Below are 17,814 nucleotides of genomic sequence, written 5' to 3'. Positions count from 1 at the left end.
ACATTGACCACCGCCAGTGGGCTGATAACGCCTCAAACCGTGCATCTTGGCGCCTCACAGTTTGGCGGGCAGCAACCTCCTTTGAAGAAGACCGCAGAGCCCACCTCACTGACAAAAGGCAAAGGAGGAAAAACCCAACACCCAACCCCAACCAACCAATTTTCCCCTGCAACCGCTGCAATCGTGTCTGCCTGTCCCGCATCGGACTTGTCAGCCACAAACGAGCCTGCAGCTGACGTGGACTTTTTACCCCCTCCATAAATCTTCGTCCGCGAAGCCAAGCCAAAGAAAAAACATGTGCAATCGGATGATAATAAGATTGACTTAACTTGAACTTTTGCTTCCATTCTGGCAATAGCCTCACTTCTGGGCAAAGTCAGAAAATGTGATCTGAAATGTCCTACCTCCTTCAATCTTCCTTCTAAAATTAAACTGATCGATCTTAAATTCATGTTCTATTGTATGGTGAGTCAGCACCTTTATTTAATTACTAAATTTTGTATTTAAATTGTTTATTTACTTGGGAATGTAATATTATTGACATTTCAATGAAAGTAATAATGAATTAGAGACCAGAAAGAATCAGGAGGAAAACGGTATGATTTTAAACATTGATGCTGGAGATGGGCAGACCTCTTGGAATTGAAGGTTTTCAGGCACATCTTTTTAAGTAGATGAAGGAAATGCAAATGTTTTTTTCTTCAAACTTCTTTTAATTCAAGAATTTTCCTTTTGGTGATGTAAAGTGCCATCACAGCCCTACTAGTTAAGGTGAGAGAGAGAGGGAGAAAAACCAAGACATTAATGTGGTGTAATATCTGTCATGGAAAATTTTAATTCTGGTCAGAGTTGCTAAAATGGTTTCAGGTACTTTGTGAGAAAATAACATGGATTAATAAAGTGTAGATCACATTTAATGTGCATAATTAAGTTTCTCAGACAATAACTGAAGTAGTGAATTGGGAAATGTCTGCAGAATGCAGTTTATGTATACTGCAGATATTTGATTAAACTACATAAGAGAAGGTTAGTTTAAATTTAAATAAATGTAATTTACAACACGGTAGAAGCCGATGCCATGCCACCCAATTACATCCATTAACCTGCAACCCCACACATTTTGAAAGGTAGAAGGAAACAGAAGCACCCAGAGAAAACTCACACCGGTCGTATGAAGAATGTACTCCTCATAGACAGATCCAGATTTGAACCTGGGACGCTGGTGCTGTAATAGCATCATGCTAACCACGCCTCCATATTAAGCATGCAGCTCCTGGTAATGAAGCCAAATTATTCACCAAATCAGAGGAGATTTTTTTGTGCAAAGAGTAGGGTTAATGCAAGGGCAGCATGCATGGCGTAGTGGTTAGTGCAATGCCTTTACAGTCTCATCAATCAAGACCGGGGTTTGAATCCTGCGCTGTCTGTAAGGAGTTTGTACATTCTCCCTTTGTCTGCATGGGTTTTCCCTGGGGGCTCCAGTTTCCTTCCACCAGTTGAAACGCACTGGGGGTATAGGTGTAAATTGGACGGCACGGACTCGTGGGCTGAAAGTGCCAGTTACCATGCTGTATGTCTAATTTTAAAAAGAAATTAAATAGAAAGAAGTAACTCATGATGTTCCCCAAGGGGATATGCTTGGATCTTAGTTAATAATTATCTTTACCAATGAATAGCATACATCCAAGCTTGCTGGTGACATACAGATAGGTTGTACTGTATATACAGTAAATAGTTCTCAACTGGTCATACATTTATAATGAGACACAAGAGATTAAATGAACACTGTGGAAGATGGATTTCAGCACAATGAAGTGTGAATTCATCTACTTTGGATTAAAGGTGGAAAGATCTGTGAATCAACTGTCCTAACACTGAAAATTACTAAAAGTGTTGATCCAAAAAATAATCCAAGAGTTAATGGAATGTTATGCTTCCAGAGGTCCATAACACCAAGAAAGAAAAATCTCACTGCAACTATAAAAAGTCTCTTGCAGACTGCAGGTAAAATACCAATAGTAGTTTGGGTGAACCCAGCCCTAACTATAGAGAGGACACGTTGGTTTTAATGGGAGTGCAGCACATTTTAGTCCCCAAAAGAATGATTGTGAAGAGAAGGAATTAAAGTAGATTTCTGCTCACCTGAAAATAAATAGGATGTCATTTGAATGAGATTTTTCAGATTTTGAAGCCTGTAGATAAAGATGGATGGAGAAGTGATTGGCCACACTGAAGGCAAGGCACCTGAATGAATGAAGATAAAGAAAATCCATTTCCACTGGCGAGAGAGTTTAAGATAGGGTGAAATAACTTTAAAGGGTATTTCTCTTCACACAAATATTATAGGGTTATAGAGTGTTACAATTATGGATACAGGCCCTTCTGCCCAATTTGTCTGTGCCAATCAAATAGTCTATCCAATCTACCGTATATTTTGGCATATAAGTCGACTGGGAGATAGGTCGACCCCTTTTTTTAAGCCTCATTTTAATAGTTTTATGTTATATCAGCCGTATAAATCGACCCCCATTTTTTGGGCTGTCTAGGACTCCCAGAAACAACCCAAAAGTTTTTAAAGCACCCCAATCGCAAGTAACAAAGCTGTATATTAAATAGTAAAAAAAATAACCTTAGCTACCGGGCAGGAGCAGCAGCAGTCCATGGAGCTGGAGCGGCAACATCATGCTCCCAGTGGGAGCAGGAACCTCAGCCTATCAGGCAGGACGTCAGGGTCCCAGGCAGCAGCAGTTATGGTGGCACCAAGCTGTGGGGAGGTGTTGGGGAGTGGCGGCTCTGGGGGTACGGAGGTGCTTCCAACATCAACTTATGCCAAATCAACATCAATCTGGGGTTTTCTTTGGTGAATATAAGATCTCAAAAGTACATCTGGCATTTTTGAGTGATTTTTAGGGTTTTATGACTCGACTTCTTGGCAGTTCCATTTGCCTGCGTTTGGCCCATATCCCTCTATTCAGATTCTGATTCTCTCAACCTTTCCTATCATGTCCTTATCTAAACATATTTTATCCTTTATAACTGTCTTCACTTCTATCTATACTTCCTCTGGCAACTCATTCCATCTGTGTGAAGAAGGTGTTCCTCAGGTCTCTTTTAAATCTTTTCTTTCCCACCTTAAACCAAGTTACTTTAATTTTAGATTCACCAACATTTGGAAAAGGACCGGCTATTTAATTTATCTATTGTCCTTCATCATTTTATGAATGTTCACCCTCAGCCTTCGATGCTCATGGGAGAAAAGGCACAGCCTATCCAGCCTCTCCTAATAATCCAAGCCCACTAGTCCAGGTAACTTTCTTGTCAAACTTTTCTGCAGAGGGATACAGTATTTTCTCCCACAATATTCACTGGGACTGAAACTTGGCTCAGTAGCACAGAGTGAAAACACAGAAATGCTGGAGGAACTCATCAGATCTTGCCATGTCCATAGGATGCAAGATTTATAATCAACATTTTGGGCCTGAGCCCTTATTCAAGGTATGTGGTTTGGTCTTCAGGCCCTCCTCAGGGGTATCGCTTGAACATACAGTACTTACATGATTCTCACCCAAATTCTGCAACAGGATTCCTTGGTAAAAGTATTGGCACACTGCACTTAACCCCCACAAGAAAGATGCAAAGCAGTCTGAATGCTAAGTTGGCATCAACACTTCAATTTTGAAACTCCACATTTCAGGTGACATCCTTTCTCTTCTCCTTTTGCATCTGAAAGTGGAGGAGACCAAGTTACCTTGGAGAGCAATATCAAGCAACATTTTGTTTAAGATTTATAACTTAAACAGCTCTTTCTATTTTCATTTGCTGGGTATAGAAGGTCAGGTTTCATGTTATACTTTCTCAATGAGAACAGGCACAGTCTGAGCCAGCTGGTGAACTAAAAAGGCAGAGGTAGGATTTCAAATGTTAACACATGGCAGTGGATTTGTTTTTCTTGAATCCATTTTGTGTCTCTTCCAGCCATTCTAGTAACAGGATTGTTGGTCAGATTGGTGGTCATCTTACAACACAGCCTTTTGGGTATCAGTTTGACATTTTGATCATGATGGTGAGAACCAGTTCGGAGGGTTCAAGAAGAATTGAGTCTGAACACAGTTTATTAACAAACAGTTCTCTTTATTTTCATGTGGTAATTTGCCACAGGGATCACACACACATACAATCAGACAAGGTACACACAGTACACTCACAACAGAGGCAACTAACAATCAGTAATCACTACAAACTATGAGGTATAGAATATAGCAGAAAAACCCAATGACAGTACCTGCCATGTCTCAACCTGGTACAGATTGGAAAATCTTTACAATGATAGTCGGTATGCACCACAATAACATGGCTGGCCCGCCCCTTGCTGATGTACCCCTGGTTCCTCTCCTTTGATTTCCCTAATAAAGGCAGCAATGCCATAACCCCTTCCCCAGAACAACCTCAGGTCTCAGATCAGCAACATGAGATGTGCCTTCTGTTTATGGTAATAAAAGCCTATCAGTCAGGTAACTTCCAGTCTTTGGAGTTATTAAGAGTGCATCAGCTAGTCCTTTGAACCTCTCCTCGGAGTACTTTGTTTGCCTCTAGCACAACTCCTGTATGTAATGATTTATTTGATGGTAAACACTCCTGCTGCCCTTGTTTCTTGTACTGCACATCCCAGTTCCATGATAGCCTCTATGACACCCACAGTGTCGCCATCTGACCTGGTGAAAGATTCATCAATGCTATTGGTCCTTCTCCACTCCCGAGTTGTTGTAACCAAGAGCTGAATTAAGATGAAGGGAGCAGTTTGCAAATTGGATTAGGAAGTGAGAAGAATTGGGATTGGGATGTGAGAGTCAGGCATGCTACTTTTGTTGTCTTTAATAGAATCAAATCAGCTGCCGGTCATAGTTTCAACAAACTAATGACTGCTAACGTTTACTAATTTTAACGCAGATTGATACATCTCTCCTACTTAAGGAATTACTATTAAGATGTCACAATTGTTAACTGAATGCTGTGCAGTATGTTTGAATGACATGGAAGTGATAGTTGGATAGCTCATGGCTTATGTGAGGCTCTCAGCAGTGTTACGTGTTTAGGATGAAATAAATATGAGTGAACACGGTATTTGATGGAGATGTTGTGACAGTCGAGACAGGTTTCAAGAATTCAGATCAGTGATGGTGAAAGAAGAAGGATTCTTTTTTTTTAATTTTTTTATTTTTCACACCATAAATCACATTAGCCATGATATACACTATTTCTTTTTCACACTTATACAGTGACTTTTTCTCCCCCCCTTCCCTCCTCCCAAGCCACCCCCCCACCCCCCCCCCCTCTCATCCATTTTAGGTATACAATCTAGGTTGCATTAAGCCAGTCAGACAATGTTGTCATTCAACAAAAATATACCAGAAATTCTACTGAGTCCATTCTTTTCTTTCCTTCTCCTTCCATCAACTTAGGTAATGTTTGTCCCCGGTAGGTTTTCACTATTGTATTTAATGTAAGGCTCCTATACTTGTTCGAATATTTCAATATTATTTCTTAACCTATATGTTATTTTTTCTAATGGAATACATTTATTCATTTAAATTTAGTAGTTTCTTCCTTTTAATTTGGTTATGTATTCCATTAATATTTAAAGTCATATAGTTCAGCGTAGCCCTTTTATATTTTGTTTATCTTCTCTTTCCGTTTTTCCATCATTACCTTTCCTCCTTTTCCATTTCTGTTTTCTTATTTTCAACTCTTTATAAGACAACATTCCTACAACATCCAACATTTTCCTTATTCTCCTATTTCTATCTTATTAACTGAGTGGAAGAACAGCAGGATCTTGGGGTCCAAATCCATAGATCCCTCAAGGTTGCAGCACATTGATAGGTGTTAGGTCTGCTTTGTTCATGAATGAGTGAGTCAAACACCAGACTGAGTCGAAATCAAGGTTCTTTATTGCCGGATTGTAACACTTGCAACTAACAGTGTTAGTTGGAGAAGGCGCATTCTGCCATTATCAGCAAGTGGTGTTTTTTTTATACCTCAAGATACGTACTTAGTAAATTATCATACCATTACATTATCCAATGAATAAACTGTTGCTATCCTTCTCTGCTAGCCTCCTGCACATCAATTTGTCATCCCCACTCTTATCTTGAGAGTACAAGGTCACAACTGCATCTTGTTATGGCCCAGCACTGGGTGACTCCCTCTACATTCCCAGCTCATGATGTTTATACCTTACATAGGATGGATATGAAGGCATTAGTTGGGGGATTGAGTTCATGGTCAGTTCTGGTTGTCTAATGACAGGGAAGATGTAGAGAGGGTCCAAAGGTGATTTACCAGGATATTGCCTGGATTGGAGAACATATCTTATGATGCAAGGGTGACAGAGTTAGGGCTTTTCTCTTTGGAAGGATGAAAGTTCACTTAATAAAGGTATATAAGATTATGCAGGGGATAGATAGGGTGGACAACCAGCACCTTTTATATCTGGGGCAATAATAGCCAATACAAAAGGACTTTTGTTTACGGTGAGTGGAGGAAAGTTCTGGTGAGACATGTTAGGTCTGCTTTGTTCAAGAATGAGAGAGTCAGACACCAGACTGAGTCGAAATCAAGGTTCTTTATTACCGGATTGTAACACTTACAACTAACAGTGTTAGTTGGAGAAGGCGCATTCTCCTGATATCAGCAAGTGGTGTTTTTTTATACCTCAGGACACATACTTAGTAAATTATCATACCATTACACTGTCCAATGAATAAGCTGTTGCTACCCTTCCCTGTTAGTCTGCTGCTCATCAGCTTGTTAGTGCCAAGCTTATCTTGAGTGTACAAGGTCACATCTGCATTCTGTTACTCCTTAGTACTGGGTGACTCCTTCTCCGGTCCCATCTCATGATGTTTTTACCTTACAGACATCAAAGATAAGTTTTTTTTACAGAGAGTTGTGAATGCCTGGAATGCATTGTCGAGCGCGGTGGTAGTTTGGCACAAGAGGGATATTGAAAAGTCTCTTAGATCGGCACATGGATGTAAGAAAAATAGAGGGTAATGGGGGTATTAGATTGTTGTGGAGTAGGTTTCTGTAGGTTGGCATAACATCATGGCCTGAAGTGGGTGCACTCTGCTCAAAGTTTAATCACAAATAATAAATTTATTTGAACACTATTCAATTGCAAGTAGAAGTAGTGAAATATTACATGTACACTGATAGAAGTACAAGGATATGAATACAGTCATCAATCAACAAATTCACCAATGCCACAATGATCCTTATGTCCTTTCTATAGCCTGTTGGGAGCTCCACACACATGATGAGGAGTCTCAAGGGCTCGCGAGCCATTGGCATCAATTGTGATCGGGTTCAAGTGGCCATCTGATGGACTGGCTTGCAGGCAATGCTTTTTATCATCAAAACTACAAGTAAAATCCCGTGGTTTTTTTTTCTCTAATCTAACAGTTGTTAATTAAACTTCAAAGCCAGCTAGACTACAAAGCACAAGTTTCATCCATCTCTTCCCATGCAGCCTATCTTATTGTCTCTATGCCCAAGGCATGGAAATTTCTGTGATTTTTCAAACAAAGCCATATTTTTCCAAGCAAACTTTTATTTTCATTTGGCAGACCTGAAGTCTGCAACCTATCAACTCCATCACAATTACATTTAACCCTTATATTATAGATGGATAGTTAATAATATGGGAATGCTGGATTGAGAAACTGACACCAGTGATGTATTTGGTCAAATATGGTGAACTCATTAAACTCATTATTGGCCTCCATCCAGATCCTCAGGTTTTAACTCCAATGACTGACTTCCTTAGCTACCTGTGCTGATCTAGGATGTCCTTCTTCCTTTCTGTCTCTATCACATTCAGTACAACACCTGAAAACCTCGGCATGAATGCAGCCACCACAATTAACTACTTATTGTTGACTTGCACACCACGCCACCACGCCTGCTCATTGTCTCAGCATTGTAATGATGTGCCTTAAATTTTGTAGCCCAGCTTTAAGTAGGGCAAGTCGGCTTCAAGTGATAACGTTGGTCTTCCTGCTGCAGCCAAACCATAATGCCGTCTGCACACTGATATCATTATACCGATGGCAAGCATGGAATCAATGCACACTGTGATGTCTTGGATTGATTTGTAAACACGTGCTCTCCCTTTTAATGATACTGTATTAGCATAATTAACAATTTTGTCTAAAATTGATTATTCTTGGTTTTCAATAAAACTGTCCAGTATTAGTGGTGGGTTACTTTACACTTGTTCTTGTGTTTATTTTTTTAGAGTAACACCTTACTATGAACTCTAAAATGGAAACTGCTAATAGAATCATCTATGAAAGGAGTTCTTATATTAACAATTAAGAGGACCATACTTGTGCTACCATAATACTGTCAAGATTATGTTCCTCAGCTTGGATTTCCTCCTGATGTGTCATCAATAAGAGTTCAGTCAAGTGAATGGAACAATACTTGGCTTTTATGAACAGAATCAATGCTACCCAAGTCTGACCAGTGGGACACTGTGCACCATCTGTTATATCAGCTAGGCAGACACTCCTCCAGCAGTAGCCAATACGCAAGTACATCTATGTCAGCAATAGTACACCCCAGAATTTAGCTAAATTCAATAAAATACTGACTGGAACATAAAATGGCTGCGAAACTGTGTTTAAATGTAAGATACTACATACAGCGAAGTGTGTTAGCACTAATTGGAAAAAAATTCCATAAAATGATAACATAGAGTAAACATTAAGCATTAATTGGAAGAAAATTTCATCGATGTGAGTGACTGTCACCTCCCTCCCTTTCCTGCAGTGCATTGAGCAAATATAATTTCTTCCATACATGCCTTCTCTTCATTTGTTTTCCACTCCTCCAACCACTCATGGGCTCTTACAATGGATCACAAGGTCACTCACCTATCAGACCTTTGCCCAATTAATCCCGCTCTCTCACCCTTTCCTTGACAATTTCTCTTGCTCTATCCTTTATTTCCCAACCAAATCTGCTTCTACTTTCAACTTGATCCTTCAACTATTTGCAGAAGATCTGCACAAAACACGGATGACACCATTGCCTTAATAATGTGGGGTATATAATTTAAGAATAAAATGAAGAGAAAGTTCTTCATTTGGGAGGTGAATCTTTGGAATCCAGAAGACATTGGATGCTCAGTCATTGAGCGCATTCAAAATGGGCATTGTTAGATTCCTAGATATTGAAGGAGTCAAGTGATTGGGAAAAATGAGGTAGAAAATCTGCCATCATTTCATTAACCAGTGAATGTCTATGCCTGCTCCTTTTTTTTTTATATATTTATGTCTTTATGGGTTAAAGCAGAACTAAAATATTACCTCCAGTTCTTGTCATCACATTTCAGGAAGCATGTGCAAGTTTGAGAGAGGGTACAGAAAAGATTTAACAGTGTGGTTCCAGGGATGAGGTTAAACAGGTGAATCTGGGTAATTCTAGTTAGTGAGGAAATTTAACTGACCTGTAAAAAATTGTGACAAATTCAAATAGTTTGTTTCCTTCTACAGTAATTATGCAATGGAACTCAGCAGAGCTCACCAGTCAAGCAGCATCTATGGAGGCAAATGAACAGACAATGCTTCAGGTGAGGACCCTTTATGGACCAAAGTGAGAAGGGGAAATAATTAGCATTAAAAAAGATAGGGGGGGTAAGTGGGAAGAAGCCAGGAGGTGATAGGATACTGGACAAATGAAGGTGAGAGATATGGACAGGTAGAGGAGAAAACCATTGAAAGCTTGAGAGAAAAGGAAGAGCAAAGCTTTTCTAATTGTTAGCATACATAGGGGTTTTTTGTCAAAAGATCAAGCATGAGGATTGCTCTAATAATGTGGGGTATATAATTTAAGAATAAAATGAAGAGAAAGTTCTTCATTTGGGAGGTGAATCTTTGGAATCCAGAAGTAAATATATAGGCCTTCCAAATAGAAATAGTATTCGTTAATTAAAAAAAAAAACAAAAAAAACTACCAAAAGGTAGTAACTCCCTAAAAAAAACTGGATGTGGATAACCCACTAGTGACTGATGACTAACAAAGAAGTTAGTGCAATCCCCTCCTCCCCAGCCAGCCAGTCAGAAATATTAACATATTAGAAAAAATTTTCAAAAAAATATTTCAGCCTTAAGATTCCAGTCCAGATGGTGAACTAATTTCAAGAGTAGATGAATTCTTTCCATTCCCATCCTTCCCATTCCCATCCTTTCCATTTCTGCAATTTTGTCCATTTCCATCAGGTTTTCTTTTAGGAGATAATGGTGGACTCTTTCTTTGTCCTCTGACAACGAATATGCAAAAACTATTGCCTCATGCTCACTCTCAAAGAATTGAAACTGATAGTTTCCATAAAACACTTTCAACACAGCAGGATAACGAAAAGCAAATTTGTAACCTTTACGCCATAAAACATCTTTAACTGAATTAAATTCACGTCGGCGTCTGATGATATCTTGACTCAAATCAGGATAGATTGGGGCTTGTCTTTGTCTTTCATTTTGAACTGCAAGTCGAAGGATTGTCTCTCTGTCCAAACAATTCAAGCAACGAACTATCACAGCTCTTGGCTCTTGGTCTTCTTAAAGCTCTATGTGCTCTTTCCAATACCAATACATCAGGAAAGGACTCTTCCCCCAACATTTGGGGAATCCAATTTGTAAAAAATTTAACGGGATCTTGACCTTCTATACCTTTTGGAAAACCCATCGTTTTTCACATTATTTCTTCTGCTTTGATTTTCCAAATAGTCAATTTTTCTTGTTAACTCTTTTTCCCAAGCTCCTAAATATTTAACTGATTTTTCCACCTTCACTATTGTTTCTGTATTGGATTGTACCTGTTGTTTACATTCAGAAAAAGAAGCTTCAAATTTTTTGAAGTTTTCCCAGTTTTCTTTAACTTCTGCCTTAACCACATTTAAGTCTGAAATTATATCAGCATTCATTTGAACCACCTGATTCAAATGACCAGTAATAATATCCAGATAAGAAGCAATACCTTCAAGCATCATATAAACAGGCTGAATTGCAGTTTGGAATGTCGGATCCGGTTCCATGATTTGTAACTCACTTTCTCCCAGCTCTTCTTCCATTTCCTGTACAGTGGCAGAATAAGGTAAGTCCTCTTCTTGTTGCTCTTCAAAAGGTAGCATTCTGATCATTTTGCTGCGGGTTTCGACACCCCCCACAGACCATTTTTTAAATAAAATTACGGAATTCTCCATAGTTAACAGCGCCACCCAAGCACATAGTCGCTGCAGACTGCGTGTCTGCCGTCGGGATCTTCTTCCTCCGCGCTCCTGTCTCTTCCAACGGGAAAGTTCTCTGTAGCAGGCCTCCAAAGTCGTGCCCGATTTCTCAGGAGCGCGCTCCTTCCTCCGCAGAATGGGTTGAACCAGCGCAATCTTGAGCTGGTGAGTAACTGTTACCTTGGGTTTTGTCCCCACCGGGGATCGTTGAAGCTTGGGGATCGCTGAAAACGGATCCGAGGCTGTTCCAGGTTGTTTAGGCCCAATTCTTCTGCACTTCGAAATTGTATTTTCTTTTGTAACTGAGACTTTGTTTTTTTTTTACATTAGTAGCCATAATAGCTCACCAAAATATTAAAGTTTTAAAATTAAAAATAAAAGGTTAAAAAATGGGCATTTAAAAACCTGACCAGAGAGGGCAGGGATTACACGTCTGATCTTTACGCCATCTTGCCACGCCCCTACCACCAGATTTCTGAATGAACAATGAACCACAGACATTGCCTTACTTTTTCATTTTCTTGCACTATTTTGATTTATTTTGTAAGGTAGTTTATACAAGTATTTGCAACGTGACGCTGCTGCAAAAGAACAAATTTTGTGGCATGTTCATGCGAATAAATTCGGATTCTGCCTTCTGATTATTTATAAGTGAATGTGAAATGGCAAAGTGTCATGAGTTTGAACATGATTAACACAATTTAATATCTATTATGATGAATTCACAATGTCACAAGATAAATAAACAGCATTAAGCCATTTGGCCCATCAAGACTGCTCAGCAACTCCACCCTGAGCTAATCTAGTTCAAAATCTAGTTCAAAATTCCGGTCTTGTCCCCATAACCCTTGATATGCTAATTAATTAGCTATCTATCAATCTCCCACTTAAACTCCCCCAATGATCAGGCCTCCACAGCTATATGTGGCAATGAATTCCACAAATCCACGGCCTTCTGGCTAAAGAAATTTCTTATCATCTCTGTTTTAAATGGGTACCTTCCAATTCTAAGATTGTTGTGACAGATTATAGATATGTTATTGGGAGATAAATTAGGGCAGGTTTTTTTAGTGTAGGTCACATACAAACACTTTAAAACAGATCTTATTTAAAATTCTGGAGATCTACTCATGCTAGACATTTCGGCTCCAAGAGCCTTTGCAAAAGCTTTGGAGAGTGCCCAAGAGACTTCACTAATGGATTGTTTACAAAAAGGCAACAGATGAAAGAACTGGTTGGAGCCACAGGCTGTCTGGAGTGGAGCTTGCAGTTCTAAGAGGGTCATGTGGTTTTCCAAGCAGGGAGAGTAAAACAGACCTTTTTCTCTGAGTGAGAGAGAGAACGAATTAAGTTCTGCAGTTTTACAGTCAGCATCAGCAGCTGGGGCTGGAATAGGACAAGCTGGAAAGCTTGTGGAAAAACCCGTTTGGAAAATGGATAGTGAGTGTTTAGTTCAACCTGGTCAAAGCCCTTGTGGTTACTACAAGAGGAGAGGACTGGCTGCCTAATATTTCACTGACTAATATTTCACTTGAAATAAGAGAAACAAAAAGGAACTCTGTGGTGACCTGAAAGAAAGAGGAGTTCATCTGGAAAACCCTGATGGGGCAAGTTTCTTCAGAAAGACACTGAAGTAGATGGTTATCAGGAATCAGTTATGAGTGTCCAGCGAACAACATATCTCTCCCTGAAAACTGACAAGAACCTTCCCGAGCAGTAACCATTTACCTTTCAAACACCAAAGCTGATGAATTTCATAAATGTTAAATTATGTGCACAGTATAAGAATTGCCTGCAACCAGTGAACTTGGAGGAATGAGAAGAGAGATTGGACTGTGAATCAAAGAACTTTCCTGAACTTACATACACATTACATACATGTGCACATAGAATTAGAAGGGGGTTAAGATAGGTTAGCTAAGTTAATAGTAATAGGTTAAAGTTTGATCCTATTTTCATGTTTAAAGATAACTAAAAACAACTTTTGTTTAAGTAACCATTTGTCTTGGTGAATATCTATTGCTACTGGGTTTTGGGGTCCTCAGGGCTCATAACACTGTGCCCTCTTTTACTGGATTCATCTACCAAGGGAAATATCTTATTCACATCTACTCTGTCCAATCCTTTCAGCATTCAAAATGTTTCTATGAGATCCCCTCTCATTCTTCTATACTCCAATTAATACAGTCCAAGAGCTACTAAACCTTGCATTCCAGGAATCATCCTGGTAAATCTTCTCTATACCCTCTCCAAAATCATTACATCTCTTCTAAGATAAGGGGCCCAATACTGCACATACAACTCCAAATGAGGTCTTACCAGTGCTCTATACAGCCTTATCAACTCCTCTATTTTTATACAGTTTTTCCCCTTGAAACGAATGCCAACATGGCATTCACTTTCTTTACTGCCGATCCAACCTGGTGGTTAACCTTTAGGTTATCCTGAATGAGGACCCCCAAGTCCCTTTGCAGTTCCAAATTTTGAATTTTATCCCCATCCAAATAATAATTTGCCTCTTTATTTCCTCTTCCAAAGTGTATAGCTGTACATTTCTCAACGTAGTATATTATCTGCCATTTATTTGCCCTCTCTCCTAAGCTGTCCAAGTCTCTTTGCAACCTTTCGGTTTCTTCAACACTTCCTACTCCACCATCTATCTTGGTGTCATCTGCAAATGTATCCACAAAACCATTCAGTTCATAACCTGAATCATCAATATACATTGTAAAAATTATGAGCTGGGGTTCTCACAGATAAGCAAAGAAAACAGCCCTTCTAGCCAATGCATCTGTGCCAACACATTTATACTAATCCAACATTAATGCCTTTTTTAAATGTCCCCACATTTTCATCAACTCTCACACGATTCAATCACTCACCTATACACGAGAGGGGCAATTAATCTACCAACCTGTACATAAAACCATTCAGCCTATCAAGTCTTCCCTGCCATTTATTCATGAGCTGATCCATTTTCCCACTCAGCCCCACTCCTCTGCCTTTTCCACATAACCTTTAATGCCCTGACTAATCAAGAACCTATCAACTTCAACCTTAAACACACCCAATGACCTGGCCTCTGCAACATCCTGTGGCAACAAATTTGACAGATTTACAACCCTTGGGATGATACCACATCTTTGGGATGTGGGGAGGAAACCAAAGGGAACTCACAGAGTCACAGGGGAACATTAAAACTCCATACAGATCGGTACCCAGAGTCAGGATTAAACTATCTCTGGTGCTGTGAGACTGCAAAATTACAGTGGCACTATAAAAATTATGCATACCCATCTCTCAAAATCATAAAATACAAATTGAAAGCCAAATCGATTAATTATCGAGAAAATCTTCTGTTTCTGTATTCATATAACACCTTTCATGATCTCAAGGAATGCAAAGGCGTTCTGCAAACAAGTGCTTTTAGAAAGTTATAATGTAGGAACAGTGGCTGTAAAGAAACTTGAGGCATGCTGTGGTTGTGAATGGCAAATCGTGGCAACATTTGTAAAAGGACAGGGGTGGCGGGGGTGGGGGAGATGAATAAGGAACATTTAAGTTGAATTGCAGGCTGATTGTTAAAAGAAGTGAAAAAAAACATGATTCATGAGAAGCAAGAATTTGTTTGCACATTCAGCCAAATTATTTGCATTTAATTTTAATCATTCACCACCAGAACCTGCGAGTCTGTCTGAATTAAAATCATTACATTTATTTCAAGCCCGTACATTGTAAATGTTAGGAGTGTGGACACTGGACACTGCTTAGTGAACTGTAAGGTTTGAACAAGTGGGGAGCTGGGAGCTGGAACTAGAAACACCACCTGGGAGAAAACGAGACAGTGAAAAGAGTAAGGATGAAAACAAGTGTTGAAAGTGATTTTTTTAAAAGTTGTAGCAGTGTCAGGACTCTCTGAGGCTATGTACTGGTCTATCCCAGATGCTAGAAAATATCAATATTGGCAGAGAGAAATTTGTGCTCAAACACATGAATAATAATTAATATTAAGCAATGAAAACAAAACTTGCCTTAGACTAACAATTACATTGTTTATGGATTGATTCTATAAGATTAACGTGCTGATTAATGCTTTCTTATCAAAAATTCCAAAATTTAAATAGGTTTGAACCAGTCATCTGTGAAGTAAATTCAATCAGCAGGTCATTGCAGTGGTGATGGGCTATCAATAACTCCAAATAGAAGTGACCTGACTGAGAGGCTTTTATTACCATAAACAGAAGGCACATTTCATGTTGCTACCTAAGACCTGAGCTTGTTCTGGGGGAGGGATTATGGCATTGCTGCAGTTATTAGGGGAATCAAAGGGGGAAGAGCCACAGGTACAATCAGAAAGAGGTGGGCCAGCCATACATATACAAACAGTATTAACAGTGGTTCGACCACAAGTGGGAGAACGTAACTCCCGCCCTGTTACTCAGACCTTTTTGTTCATTTTGTGCATATACCACAGGCATGGTCTGGTAACTGGGTGCCATCAGTATCTGTGGTGATGCAGAAACAGTTGTGAAATGGAAGGTGTGATTTTTATAATGCAGAACCCTTATCTGCACTGCAGCTGGACGTCACCTTGAATGCAAAGCCAATTTGTGTGCCCTTTTGAAATCTAACTACTCCTCAGTCTTAACGTTATCCTTAATTCCAAGTCCCTCTGCCCTTCTCCAGCCCTACACCCTCCAACTATGGGCACCTCTAATTCTGGCCTCTTTCATATCCCCACTCTCCATCCACTATTATATATTAAATGTATAATATTAGGCAGAAGCCTAATAGCATGAATACAACTGAGATTGTCTGATCTCAGAAGCTAAGCAGGTTTAGGCCTGGTCAGGGGGAGACATCCTAGGAACACCAGGTGCTGTAGGTTTCTGTGAGGAGCGCCAGACAAAGTAGCAGCTCTTTGTCTGCCTTAAAGAAGACAAAAGTTAAAAAGAATTTCAGATATGTTCCATTCTAAATGTAGTATTGTATGACAGGAACCTTTATACATATCTTTAAAATGGTGCGGACCCAGGAGAGCAAGGAGCAGAGACTCAACGCTCCTCCACAGGGTCCAAACGTCGACAGCTCCGTACAGGCTATAAACGGTCTATTAAAAGAGCCAACAGAGTTTTTAAACTACAGGGTCTGTGCCCAAGATGGCAATGCTAAAAAGGATTGCAGACTCTGGGGGAACAGCAGGCTGGTACAGGGCACCAGATACAGGGAAATCACACCCCTGTTGAGAATGAAAAGCATAAGAGAAGACCATCCAGAGCAGTGACCATGGCAGTAGACAAGCGATGGGCTTAGAGGCTGAAAGGCCCACACAGGCTGTGGGCCATTAGTGATTTGCGGTCAAAGGACCCACAGAAGCTGTGGGATGCTGGAGACTAGATCATGGGAACCAGGTGTTGGATCCCGGTTTTAAGAGTCCTGAGGGCAAGAGGGCTTCTGAAGGGCCATGGGTGCTGAAGCCTTCCTGATCTGAGGCTCGGGTGCCAATGGATCAAAGAAGAATCTGTGATGCTGCAGTGGCTGCGGGAGAGCTGGAGGTGAATCCACAGACACTCAGTGATTCTGAAGGAACTATCTATTGTTTCTCTTTGTCTGACTATAAGGGGCACCGGGTAATATTAATGTCTTCTGGCATACTAAAGCAAATTTTGTGTAATATTACATTTTCTGATTTAATACATGACAATAAAAAATCATGAATCTTTAAATAAGTGCTGAGTTCTGGAATTCCATCTCTTTGCCTATCTCTTTTACTTTCAGACCATCCTTAAACCTGCCATCTTCTACTATTCTTATGTCATCTTTTACTTGTCAGTATTTTGTAATTCAGAGATGCCAATTAAGTGCAGACATTTGTTGTGGATAGAGCTGTGCCTATATCCAGCAAATTTGTCAGAGAAGGGGTACTATCTATCCTTTCTAAGTGCGGCTCTCACTGTGTGATGAGAAGACAGAAGACCAAATATACAACAAGGGTGAGGAGGTGTGAATGTTTCAAGACACTTGTGCTAGCAGTCAAATGCAGAAGAGCTTTATTTTAATTTAGCAATGGCTTCCACTTTAGTCTCCATTTTAAATGGTTGCCCCGCAACTAAACTATCATTTCAGTGCTCCAAACATATTGAGACGCAAACACCTTGTGTAAACGAAATTCAGGGGTCTACAAAGCTGACGAACAGCTTGCATGCTGGCTCTCAGTTTCCCTTGTGTCTTGCACCCAAAATGAAGCATGTTGTTGGCATTAGCAACAGGAACTATTGGTATTATGGGCCCCAAATATTTTTTTTCTTTATCTAAAAGTGGAGATTAGCATTTGGAAGTAAAGAAATCACAATTTAAATGGTAATAAGGGCGAGAATTGAATTATTTTCTCTTGTTTATGTAGCTTACACATCAGTAATGTGACGAAAGTGATAATTCAGTCCATATGTAATAACATTTTACCCTGTCATAAAATAATTTATAAATAACCTCATTCATGAGGATTATTCTGACTCCTTCATGAT

Source organism: Narcine bancroftii, chromosome 2, assembly GCF_036971445.1.
Source record: "Narcine bancroftii isolate sNarBan1 chromosome 2, sNarBan1.hap1, whole genome shotgun sequence".
NCBI lineage: Eukaryota > Metazoa > Chordata > Chondrichthyes > Torpediniformes > Narcinidae > Narcine > Narcine bancroftii.
This window is presented reverse-complemented; position numbering follows the sequence as displayed.